Source organism: Saccopteryx bilineata, chromosome X (assembly GCF_036850765.1).
Source record: "Saccopteryx bilineata isolate mSacBil1 chromosome X, mSacBil1_pri_phased_curated, whole genome shotgun sequence".
Taxonomy (NCBI): domain Eukaryota; kingdom Metazoa; phylum Chordata; class Mammalia; order Chiroptera; family Emballonuridae; genus Saccopteryx; species Saccopteryx bilineata.
This window is the reverse complement of record NC_089502.1, coordinates 16400860-16414332: the sequence shown is the minus strand read 5'-3', so window position 1 is coordinate 16414332 and position 13473 is coordinate 16400860. Positions and strand designations below refer to the sequence as shown.

Here is a 13473-nt window from a genome sequence, read left to right as displayed (position 1 = left end):
ATATACACAACTGGAACACTATGCAGCCATAAAAAGAAGGAACTCTTATTTTTTGCAATGGCAGGAATGGATCTGGAGATTATTATGCAAGTGAAATAAGTCAGTCAGAGAAACAGAAATATCATATGACCTCTCTTATATGTGGAATCTAATGAACACAGTGAACTGAGGAATGGAATGAAGGCAAAGGTGTGCTCATGGAGAACAGAGGTACAGCTATCAGAGGGAAGGGGGATGAGAAGATGGGATCAGAGAAGGGGAAAGGATTAGTGAAATTGTATATACATAACACAGATACAAATAGCAGGATAGCAAATCCCAGAGGAAAGGGAGGAGGAAGTCAGGGGGAAGGGGACAAAAGGGTGTGGTGGGGGGTATGATTTTGAGGAAGGTTGTTACATTAAGTTGGACATTTGAATCTGTTAACACAATACATTAAAAAACTAAATAAAATAAATAAATAAAATGCAAAATATAATAAATAAAAGAACAGACAAGGATATCCCTTTATACCACTCTTATTCAAAATTGTACTGGCAGTCTTAGCCAATGCAGTAGGACATGGAAGGAAATACCTGATACGCAGATTAAGAAAAAATAAAATAAAAATGCCTTCATTCAAAGATATGACTGCCTATATAGAAAATTTCAAAGAATAGACAACCTCTCCTGGAACAAATAACTTATTATAAAAAAGTTGTAAGATACGAGTTAATATACAACTGCTTTACTATATATTAGCAATGACAATTTGGAATATACAATAAACAGAGTACTATTTGCATTAGCACCCAAAAAATTAAATCCTCATATATAAATCTAACAAAATATGTATAAGATCTATATAAGGAAAACTACAAAATTCTGGTGATAGAAATTAAATATTTAAATTAAATGGAGCAATATTCTATATTCGTAATAGGAAGACTCACTATTTTTTGGTGTGTTTTTCTGAAGTGAGAAGTGGGGAGGCAGAGAGACAGACTTCTGCATGTGTCCAACTGGGATCCACCTGGCAAGCCCACTAGGGGGTGATGCTCTGTCCATCTGGGGCATTGCTCCATTGCAACCGGAGCCATTTTAGCTCCTGAGGTGGAGGACATGGAGTTTTCCTCATTGCCAAGGCTAACATTGCTCCAATGGAGCCTTGGCTGCAGGATAGGAAGAGAGAGATACAAAGAAAAGAAAGGAGAAGGGTAGAGAAGCAGATGGTTGCTTTTCATTTGTGCCTTGGCCAAGAATTGAAACTAGAACATCCACATGCTGGGCTGATGCTCTACTACTGAGCCAACCAACAAAGGTGGAAAGACTCATTTTTTTTTTGGTGTGACTTGTATGCTGCCTCTTTGCCCCTTGGCATTCCAAAACATTCCACAGATGGCTGTGAGTACCCATTTTACAGATGGGAAACTGAGGCATCAGATGCTGTTGTGTCAATGGTTACACAGTGCAGTGCTTGATAGCAGTTGCCCTTCTCTACTCCGCCCAAGTGGGAGGTAATGGGAGAGGAGAGACTGAAGGGACAGGGCGGGTCTGTGTGGTGTCCTCCCCAATCCGTGGAGGAGGAGGGAAGGTGCTCAGGACAGGACCACTGGGTAAATTGGAAACCTCTTGGGGAGCTACTGAAATTCTGGAAGGAAAAATGTCTTTGGGAGAGGCAAAGACTGCACTGCCAGGTTAGGAGGTGGTAGAAGAAAGGCCAATGCTGTTGGTGAGGTGCCTGAGCAGGAGGCCTGGTCAGAAACCTCGCTGTAATGTTACTTGTGGACAGCTGGGGTCGTCTTCCAACCCACTCCCCAGAACTCAATGATCTCCAGGAGCAGCAGCTGGGCCAGGAAGCTGAGGCTGGTGGGAAGCAGGAAGCCATCCCAGATCAGGACAAAGAGCTCATCCATTCACTGCCTGTTCATCTTCTCCAGCTGCTTTGCAACACGGTGCAGCTTCAGCACCAGGCAGTCCACCTCATCTTCCTTGCTTAGACTGTCGGGCTGGGTCAGCAGGAAGAGGCGGTCTGTAGACAGGGTTCACCAGGGCCATCATGGGCATGTTGTTCACCCTGAAGTAGTCAAAGATGTTGCAGATGAAAGTGACGTAACAGACACAGCCCTGCAGGGAGCAGGCTCACAACTGCTCCCGAGCCTAGTACTCCTGCTGCAGCCAGTTGAGAAGTCCACACCAGAAAACACTCTGGCCTGCTTGGTTGCTCTCTAATGGCATAGCACATGCGTCCTGCTTCTTTGCTGAACACATGGTCCTGTAGAGAATGGTCCACAATCACATTGGCCACTTTCTCCAAGTCCACAGCAGCTGGATCTTTTAGTGCTGCCTTCTTTTTTTTTTTAATAATTTTATTTTTTTTAATGGGGCGACATCAATAAATCAGGATACATATATTCAAAGATAACAAGTCCAGGTTATCTTGTCATTCAATTATGTTGCATACCCATCACCCAAAGTCAGATTGTCCTCTGTCACCTTCTATCTAGTTTTCTTTGTGCCCCTCCCCCTCCCCCTTTCCCTCTCCCTTTCCCCCCTCCCCCCATAACCACCACGTGAAAATAGAACTACCTTATGACCCAGCAATCCCTCTACTGGGTATATACCCCCAAAACTCAGAAACATTGATACGTAAAGACACATGCAGCCCCATGTTCATTGCAGCATTGTTCACAGTGGTCAGGACATGGAAACAACCAAAAAGCCCATCAATAGATGACTGGATAAAGAAGATGTGGCACATATGCACTATGGAATACTACTCAGCCATAAGAAATGATGACATCAGATCATTTACAGCAAAATGGTGGGATCTTGATAACATTATACGAAGTGAAATAAGTAAATCAGAAAAAAACAGGAACTTCATTATTCCATACGTAGGTGGGACATAAAAGTGAAACTAAGAGCCTTCTTTTTTTTAATACTTTATTTATTGATTCTACAGAGACAGGAGAGAAAGGGGAGAATGGAATGGGAAGTATCAACTCATAGTTGCTTTGTGTTAGTTATTTATGGCTTGCTTGTTGCATGTGCCTTGACCAGGGCAGCCCAGGGTTTTGAACCGGCAACTTCAGCATTCCAGGCTGAAGGTTTATCCACTGTGCCACCACAGAGAGTAAAGACAGCATTGAGATTTGTGTCCCCGAGGCCCAGACCTGGCTCTGAGACCAGGAAGCAAACAATTTTAAGTCATTTTAAAATCCACACAAACTAAATACAAATGGATCAAATTTTCTCAACCTTTAATATGATTATTCTATCCAGAGAGCCTGAGCCAACTTTCAAATTGACGCATTCAAAGGCTCACGATTTGGCTTTTTTGAGTCCCTTCCAGCTTTAGGTTATGAAGACTTCACACAAAAAGTCAACACAAAACTAGAAAACTTTTTTTCTTCTTGCTGGCCACGGTGGACTAGACAGATGAACTCGGCAGCCCCCTATCCAGCTGCAGACTGCTGTCTTTTTACTTATTCTATCTAATGAACTCCAACTAGCTTGTTTACAAGATGCCGAGAGCCCAAGGGCAGCCTTGGGCACCTGCCATGTCAAATGTTACAGAAGGCCATGGCTTCGAAAGGGCGGGAAGGGCAGTTGGAGAGGGACGAGCAGTTACTCACTCCAGGGCTGCGGAAAGGAGAGGCAATGGCAACCTCTGGGGAACAAGAAGGTGGGCGTGGAGACCACAGGCGCGGTTGCAGACATGGACAGATTTGCTTCAGGAGCGGAGTAGCTGCTGCCAGTGGAGGCTGGAGCCATGAGCGGGTTTAATTTTGGAGGCACTGAAACCCACAGGCAGATTTACATTTGGCACTGCGAAGAAATTTAAAAAAAAAGACTCATTATTTTTAAGATGTCAATTTTTCTAAACTTTATAATATATATATTATAAGCAAATATTATGGCAAATAAGCATATATATGTGTATATATATATATATATATATATTCAATGCAATTCCAATCAAACCAAGTTGTTTTGTGGATATCAATAAATCAATTCTAAAGTTTATATGAAAAGGGAAGAAGACCCAGAATAGACAAGCCAATACTGAAGGAGAACGAAATTGTATGACCAATAATACCTGAATTCAAGACATATTATAAAGCTACAGTAATCATTGTGGTGTGTTAGAACAAAGATCAGTGAATCAAAATAAAGACGCCAGAAATAGACTCACACAAAAATAGTCAACTACTCTTTGACTAAAACAAACACAATGTAATGGAGAAAAGATGGTCTTTTCAACAAATGGTGCTAAAATGAATGGACATTCATATGAAAAACAAACAAACAAAAAGGAATCTGGACAGAGAACTTACACCTTTCATAAAAATAACTCAAAATAGATCTAAATGAAATAATGAGAAATTATAAACATTCTAAAACATAACAAAAAATCTAGATAAGCTTGGGTTTAGCTATGAGATTTTAGATACAATATAATCTATGAAAAATAATAAGTTGGTCTTTACTAAAATAAAAATTTGTGTTCTGCAAAAAACACTGTTATGACAATGAAAAGACAAACCGTAGACTGGGAGAAGATATTTGCAAAATACCTCTCTAATAAAAAATTTGGGAGTGAAGTGAAGACTGAGCTGCCCGCCCGGAGTGGTCTCTGGTTGGGTGCGAGCAGTCTGGTTAGGAGGGCGCGCGGGCAGTCTGCCGGCTCCTCGCGGACCCCCAGGCCCCGTGCCCGCCTGTTTCTACGCACCCACTGGGCATGAGAGTCGGAGACCCGCCCGCTTCCCCGCGCCGTCCACGCACTCTCAAAAGGCAACAGCGGGGTCGGGGCTGGCGGGCAGGCGGTCATGGTCGCGGTCCCCGAGGTTTTTGAGCGCCCCAACAGAGGCGACCGGGGAAGAAGACCCCACCGTCGGGGTGGCCGTCACAATCTCGGCAGGCGACGCGAGGATCGCCGAGGGAAGGGGCGAATGCAGGGAAGCATTGGTGTTCTTATTGGGACCTCGCACCCTCACTTGCAGACCCCGGTTGCGGCTGCTTGGCTCTAACTGCAGGTGCAGGTGATCGTGGGGCGACTTCCCAAAATTCTATCCCGAATAGAGGCCGGCTTCGTTGTCCGTGTGTAATAGGAGGGCAGAGATCAGCCTCAGAGAGCTCAAAGGAGAATTCAGCTCTTTTCATTGGAACAACTAGAAACCGAGCGTCCAGAGATGGAAGCTGAAGAAAGGGCATTACCCTCGGCCACTGGCTATTTCCTTTGCCACTTGAAACTTTCACTTGCTCAGCACCTAATCCCAGTAAGTGATTTTTGATGGACGTTGATTTTTAAAAAGCCTTCGTAAACCAGACACCGGAAAGAGAACCAAAGTCCTCTACCCACCCAGAGCCACTAGAGGGCAGGGCTACACCTGCTGAGTATGAGCGCATCTTCCAAAGAACTAGACCTCAAAGGACAAAGCCCTCCTTTATATACTAGAGGTATTTTTCTCCATCAACATTTATACCCACTTTTTCTTTAAATTGGCCCTTATCTCAGGCCCTGTAACATATTCCAGTGTACTCTCTGACCACATGTTCAATGTCCAAATATACAGATGGACCAGGAAAAAAAATAATTTGGTCCCTGGGCAGTTGACCCAGTGCTTGAGCATTGGCCCAGTGTATGGATATCCTGGGTTCAATTCCCAGTCAGCACACACAGGAAGAGCAATCATTTGCTTCTCCACCCCTCTCCTTTCTCATTCTCTCTTTTCTCCTCCCACAGCTATGGCTCCATTGGTCCAAGCATGAGGATGGCTCCCTGGAGTCTCTGCCTCAGGTGATAAAAATAGCTCGGTTATGAGCATGGCCCCAGATGGGCAGAGCATCAGCCCCAGACGTGGGTTCCTGGGTGGATCCTTGTTGGGGCACATGTAAGAGTCTTTACCACAAGCCATCCACAAGCCAATATTATATAAATTGATTTGTATTGGAACAAAATCTTCTATATAAGGATCAGTCATGGTTCTTCCTGGATTTCTAGAGAATGGATGGTAAACCCAGCTAAAGATATGTTTCTGAACAGACTGTAGGCCCCTGGGGAAAAATCTACCAAGGATCAAAAAGAAATCAGGTACAGTGAGTCAGACTTGGCAAGAGGGGCTGAGAATAAAGGGCAAGCAGTTTTCAACTACAGGATAGCTTTTGACTTAATCCATTTTAGTCCAAATACTCTACCTGGGCAAATCCATGATAATGGGATATAAGAGCTATGAGTAAAAGCCAAATAAACTGACTAAACTTTGTAACACCTCAGGACCCAAATAACTATGTTATGAGATTCCTCTAAGGCAGCATAAGGCAAGAAGACCAAATCTATGCCACTTCTAACTTTGTGATTGATTGCTAAGGCCACATTGCTCTATGAGGATTAAGAATTTTGAGCCTGACCAGGTGGTGGCGCAGTGGATAGAGCGTCGGACTGGGATGCCGAGGACCCAGGTTTGAGACTCTGAGGTCACCAGCTTGAGCGCGGGCTCATCTGGTTTGAGCAAAAGCTCACCAGCTTGGACCCAAGGTCACTGGCTCAAGCAAGGGATTACTCAGTCTGCTGAAGGCCCACGGTCAAGGCGCATATGAGAAAGCAATCAATGAACAACTAAGGTGTCGCAATGCGCAATGAAAAACTAATGATTGATGCTTCTCATCTCTCCGTTCCTGTCTATCCCTCTCTATGACTCTCTTTGTCTCTGTAAAAAATAAATAAATAAATAAGAAGAAACGAATTTTGATAGCCAGGACCATCAGCAGGATATAACAGGCTGGCAAGGCAGCATCAGAGTCTACAGCACAGTGTCAGCAATAGTAGTGTTGGTCTGCAAATTCAGAGCTCATGTAAGATAACTTCTGGGGATTCCCAGAAAGACCTTGGCAGCGTCTTTTTGAAATAGACAGGGTTAAAATTACTGTATGAGAAGATAGAAGCCAGAGCCAGTGTTGGTTGGTTACAGCCATATATCAGACAGGCTAGCACAATGAAATGTGATACAAAAATAACCTGTGGCCTCACCTGTGGTGACGCAGTGGATAAAGCGTCAACCTGGAAATGCTGAGGTTGCTGGTTCAAAACCCTGGGCTTGCCTGGTCAATGCACATATGGGAGTTGATGCTTTCTGCTCCTCCCCCCTTCTCTCTCTCTCCCCTCTCTATAATGAATAAATAAAATCTTTAAAAAAATAACCTTCATACTAGAATGATTATACAATTATTTATTCTTTGACAATAGTAGTTGTTTTTTTGATGCTGTTAACTAATTTGCTATTAATAAAAACCAAATAATTAAAATGACCAATTCACATGGTCAAGTCAATTAAAATCTTTAGTTAATCAACTTCCTTCTCAGTGCATGTTAGTATATTTTTAGAAAACCTGCTTCCACTTGGGCATATTTAATGAACATGTTCATCTTCATTTCCAAAGCAGAAATGACTCATTAAAGTAGGAATCTTATAACCACATACAAACTCAGAGAAAGGCATATAAAAGTGGGACAAATATAGGAACTGAACTGACTGTCACAGGAAATGTCAGTCAGTTCATTGGTTGGATTTTTGGAGATAGGCAAACACTTCCCAAAATGCCTTCAGTGTGATTAGACTAATGCCACTTTTCTACAGAACCATATATTACACTTTGGACCAGCTCTCTAACTAATAAAAATAATTGCTAAAACTTAACATTTATTGGTCTTACTATAAGCCAGGTACCATCCTAAGTATTTACATGTAATAATGCATCCAATCCTCCCATAATCTGTATTAGTAAGCACTTTTATCCCTATTTTGCAATTGAACAAAATAAGGCTCAGAAAGTTTACAGTCAGTAAGTGGCAGAGCCAGTATTTTAACACAGGAAGACTGAATACTTTCTGTGCACATTTAATGCTTGTAGCCCATCTCTGGCTTCCTAAAAGATCCCAGAGTAGCACTCCATCACAGCCTCCCCTTTCAGGCAATCCCATGCAACATAGAAAGGAAGATAAAAATATGACTCCTCATAAGCATATCTGTCCATGCCACTTTCTCCGTAGGCACATAAGTATGCTCTTTGATTGAAAATCTATACTCTTTCACTCTAAGAAAATGGGTGGACAGCATAATAATTTTCTCAGCATCAGTGTGAAGCACTTAAGCTGGATCATAATATAAAACTTGTTCTATCCCACATCTGGATATAACCCTTATGATCAGTTATTAGTAGGACATTGACTTTAAGTTTGTTCTTCAGCATAGAGATGGCTCTTACCAAGTCATCTGCATCCTTTACTCTGATACAAGGTTTGGTCCCACAAGGAAACAGGCAAAAAATAGAAATAAATCTTGAACAGAAACTTTAACCAATTTATCAAAATGATTTTAAAACCGTTTCTTCTATTTTCCCTACTTCATATCACTTTATATCACACACATTTTATATTTGTACAGATAAACCTAATTTAGAATCCTAGCTCTGCTATTTCCTAGCTCTATGTTTGACCCAAGCAAGTTACTTAGTTTTATCAACTCTAGAATGGGTACACATAATTATCTTTACAAGAGATTTATTGAAGAAAAATGAGCATACAGGTGAAACACTTGGCAGAAAAGATGCAAAATAATATATTATCTTTCTATTTTAAATTGTGTAAATTCTCAAAAGGACACACAGTTGAAATCAAAACTGACAATAAAATACTCTTATAAATCCAAGGAGACAGAACTTTTTTTTTTCTAATTTTTTATTGTGTTTATTTTTAATGGGGTGACATCAGTAAATCAAGATACATAAATTCAAAGATAATATGTCCAGGTTATCTTAAAGTTCAATTATGTTGCATACCCATCACCCAAAGTCAGATTGTCCAGTCACCCTCTATCTAGTTCTCTTTGTGCCCCTCCCCCTCCCCCTTCCCTCTCCCTCTCCCCCCTCCCCCCATAACCACCACACTCTTATCAATGTCTCTTGGTCTCACTTTTATGTCCCATCTACATATGGAAAAATGCAGTTCCTGATTTTTTCTGATTTACTTATTTCTCTCCGTATAATGTTGTCAAGATCCCACCATTTTGCTATAAATGATCCGATGTCATCATTTCTTATGGCTGAGTAGTATTCCATAGTGCATATGTGCCACATCTTCTTTATCCAGTCATCTATTGATGGGCTTTTTGGTTGTTTCCATGTCCTGGCCACTGTGAACAATGCTGCAATGAACATGGGGCTGCATGTGTCTTTACAAGTCAATGTTTCTGAGTTTTTGGGGTATATACCCAGTAGAGGGACTGCTGGGTCATAAGGTAGTTCTATTTTCAGTGTTTTGAGGAACCACCATACTTTCTTCCATAATGGTTGTACTACTTTACATTCCCAACAACAGTGGATGAGGGTTCCTTTTTCTCCACAACCTCTCCAACATTTGCTATTACCTGTCTTGTTAATAATAGCTAGTCTAACAGGAGTGAGGTGGTATCTCATTGCAGTTTTGATTTGCATTTCTCTAATAACTAAAGAAGATGAGCATCTTTTCATATATCTGTTGGCCATTTGTATTTCTTCCTGGGAGAAGTGTCTGTTCATATCCTCTTTCCATTTTTTTATTGGATTGTTTGTTTGTTTGTCGTTGAGTTTATGAGTTCTTTGTATATTTGGATATTAGGCCCTTATCTGAGCAGGTATTTAAAAATATCATTTCCCAATTAGTTGGCTGTCTGTTTATCTTGTTATCAATTTCTCTTGCTGAACAAAAACTTCTTAGTCTGATGTAGTCCCATTCATTAATTTTTGTTTTCACTTCTCTTGCCTGTGGAGTCAAATTCATAAAATGCTCTTTAAAGCCCAGGTCCATGAGTTTGGTACCTATGTCTTCTTCTATGTACTTAATTGTTTCAGGTCTTATGTTTAGATCTTTGATCCATTTTGAGTTAATTTTAGTACAGGGGGACAAACTGTAGTCCAGCTTCATTCTTTTGCATGTGGCTTGCCAGTTTTCTCAGCACCATTTGTTGAAGAGGCTTTCTTTTCTCCATTGAGTGTTGTTGGCCCCTTTATCAAAAATTATTTGACTATATATATGTGGTTTTATTTCTGGGCTTTCTATTCTGTTCCATTGGTCTGAGTGTCTATTTTTCTGCCAATACCATGCTGTTTTGATTGTCGTGGCCCTATAATAGAGTTTGAAGTCAGGTGTTGTAATGCCCCCAGCTTCATTCCTTTTCTTTAGGATTGCTTTGGCTATTCGGGGCTTTTTATAGTTCCATATAAATCTGATGATTTTTTGCTCCATTTCTTTAAAAAATGTCATTGGAATTTTGATGGGAATTGCATTAAATTTGTATATAGCTTTGGGTAATATGGCCATCTTGATTATATTTATTCTACCTAACCAAGAACAAGGTATATTCTTCCATCTCATAATGTCTTTTTCGATTTCCCTTAACAATGGTTTATAGTTTTCATTGTATAAGTCCTTTACATTCTTTGTTATGTTTATTCCTAGGTATTTTATTTTTTTTGTTCCAATCGTGAAGGGGATTATTCTTTTGAGTTCATTCTCAGTTGTTTCATTGTTGGCATATAGAAAGGCTATTGACTTCTGTATGTTAATTTTGTATCCTGCGACCTTACTGTATTGGCTTATTTTTTCTAGAAGTCTTTTTGTGGATTCTTTGGGGTTTTCGATGTATAGGATCATATCATCTGCAAAAAGTGATACCTTTACTTCTTCTTTTCCGATATGGATGCCTTTTATTTCTTTGTCTTGTCTGATTGCTGTGGCAAGAACCTCTAGTACCACATTAAATAAGAGTGGAGAGAGTGGACAACCCTGTCTTGTTCCTGATTTAAGGGGGAAAGCCTTCAGTTTTTTGCCATTTAGTATGATGTTAGCTGATGGTTGATCATATATGGCCTTTATCATGTTGAGATATTTTCCTTCTATACCCATTTTGTTGAGAGTCTTAAACATAAAATTTTGTTGTATTTTATCAAAAGCCTTTTCTGCATCTATTGATAAGATCATGTGGTTTTTGTTCTTTGTTTTGTTGATATGGTGTATTACGTTAATCGTTTTATGTATGTTGAACCATCGTTGAGATTCTGGGATGAATCCCACTTGATCATGATGTATTACTGTTTTAATATGTTGTTATATTCGATTTGCTAATATTTTGTTTAGTATTTTAGCATCTGTATTCATTAGAGATATTGGTCCGTAGTTTTCTTTTTTTGTGCCATCCTTGCCTGGTTTTGGTATAAGGGTTATGTTGGCCTCATAAAATGTGTTTGGAAGTATTGCTTCTTCTTCAATTTTTTGGAAGACTTTCTGTAGAATAGGAACCAAGTCTTCTTTGAAGGTTTAATAAAATTCGCTGGTATAGCCGTCTGGGCCTGGACTTTTGTTTTTGGGGAGGTTTTTAATGGTTTTTTCTATTTCTTCTCTACTAATAGGTCTGTTTAGGCTTTCTGCTTCTTCTTGACTCAGTCTAGGAAGGTTGTATTGTTCTAGGAATTTATCCATTTCTTCTAGGTTGTTGAATTTAGTGGCATAAAGTTTTTCATAGTATTCTACAATAATTCTTTGTATATCTACAATGTCTGTGGTGATTTCTCCTCTTTCATTTTGGATTTTGTTTATATGAGTTCTTTCTCTTTTTTCCTTGGTAAGTCTTGCCAAGGGTTTGTCAATTTTGTTGATTTTTTCAAAGAACCAGCTCCTTGTTCTATTAATTTTTTCTATAGTTTTTCTGTTCTCTATTTCATTTATTTCTGCTCTGATTTTTATTATCTCCTTTCTTCGGCTGGTTTTGGGTTGTCTTTGTTCTTCATTTTCTAGTTCCTTAAGGTGTGAAGTTAAGTGGTTCACTTGGGCTCTCTCTTGTTTGTTCATATATGCCTGAAGTGATATGAACTTCCCTCTTATCACTGCTTTTGCTGCATCCCATAGATTCTGATATGTCGTATTATCATTTTCATTTGTCTGTATATATCTTTTGATCTCTGCACTTATTTCTTCTTTGACCCATTCATTCTTTAAAAGTATGTTGTTTGGAGTGACGTCACGGAAATGGCGCCGTGAGAAGCGCGTCCGACAGCTCTCCCCTAAATCACAACAAATTTATCAACTAGAAACAGAAAAATTTATCCTCGGAGCATTCCGGAGTTCCACACAAACTGAAAGCAAAAGGACTGTTATCACTTGAATCTGAGAGACGAGGGTGTGGAGGAATCTACCACAGCGACGCTCATTCAAGCCGCCAGGGAGTGCGCCTGCGTGCTATCAATAAGACTACCCTCAGATGCCGATAAGAAAGAGGAAATCAAATATTATGGATACAAAAGAAAGAGAGGTAACACAAATAGATGTGGAAAAATCTATGGAGAAAAGACTTAACATATTGGAAGCCTTGGAGCTAAATGACAGAGAATTTAAAATAGAAATGTTAAAAATACTCAGAGATATACAAGAAAACACAGAAAGGCAATATAGGGAGATCAGAAAACAACTCAATGAACACAAAGAATATATTACCAAGGAAATTGAAACTATAAAAACAAATCAAACAGAAATGAAAAACTCAATTCACGAGCTGAAAAACGAGGTAACAAGCTTAGCTAACAGAACAGCCCAGATTGAAGATAGGATTAGTGAAATAGAAGACAAACAACTTGAGGCACAACAGAGAGAAGAAGAAAGAGACTCAAAAATAATAAAAAATGAGAAAGCCCTACAGGAATTGTCTGACTCCATCAGAAAGAATAACATAAGAATAATAGGTATATCAGAGGGAGAAGAGAAAGAAAATGGAATGGAGAATATACTCAAACAAATAATAGACGAGAACTTCCCAAGCCTGTGGAAGGAACTAAAGCCTCAAATTCAAGAAGCAAACAGAACACCAAGTTTTCTTAACCCCAACAAACCCACTCCAAGGCACATCATAATAAAGATGACACAAACCAATGACAAAGAAAAAATTCTCAAGGCAGCCAGGGAAAAGAAGAGTACAACATATAAAGGAAGGCCTATTAGATTATCATCAGATTTCTCAGCAGAAACTCTACAAGCTAGAAGAGAGTGGACCCCAATATTTAAAGCCCTGAAAGAGAGGAACTTTCAGCCAAGAATACTATACCCATCAAAGCTATCCTTCAAGTATGAAGGAGATATAAAAACATTCACAAATACAGAAAAGATGAGAGAATTTATCAACAGAAAGCCCCCACTCCAGGAAATACTAAGGGGGGTTTTCCAACCAGATTCAAAGAACAAAAGAAAACAACACCACAAGTAACAGCTCCACCAAGAACACAATAAAACCAAACTTAAACTGTGACAACAAGGGAAAAAAAGGGGGGAGAGGATGGAGATTAAGAGTAGCAAAGGACGATGAAGTGCAGAAATACTTATAAGATAGGGTACTACAATGAATATGGTAGTACCCTTTTCATTACTTAATGGTAACCACCCTTAAAAAAACCACTACAAAAACACTT

At 39.8% G+C, this 13473-nt stretch overlaps 1 pseudogene; it reads right to left on the bottom strand.

Annotated features, from left to right (window-relative positions):
* Positions 1 to 1619: 1619 nt before the first annotated feature.
* Positions 1620 to 4813, bottom strand: LOC136317591 (MIF4G domain-containing protein-like; annotated as a pseudogene).
* Between the last annotated feature and the right edge of the window lie 8660 nt (positions 4814 to 13473).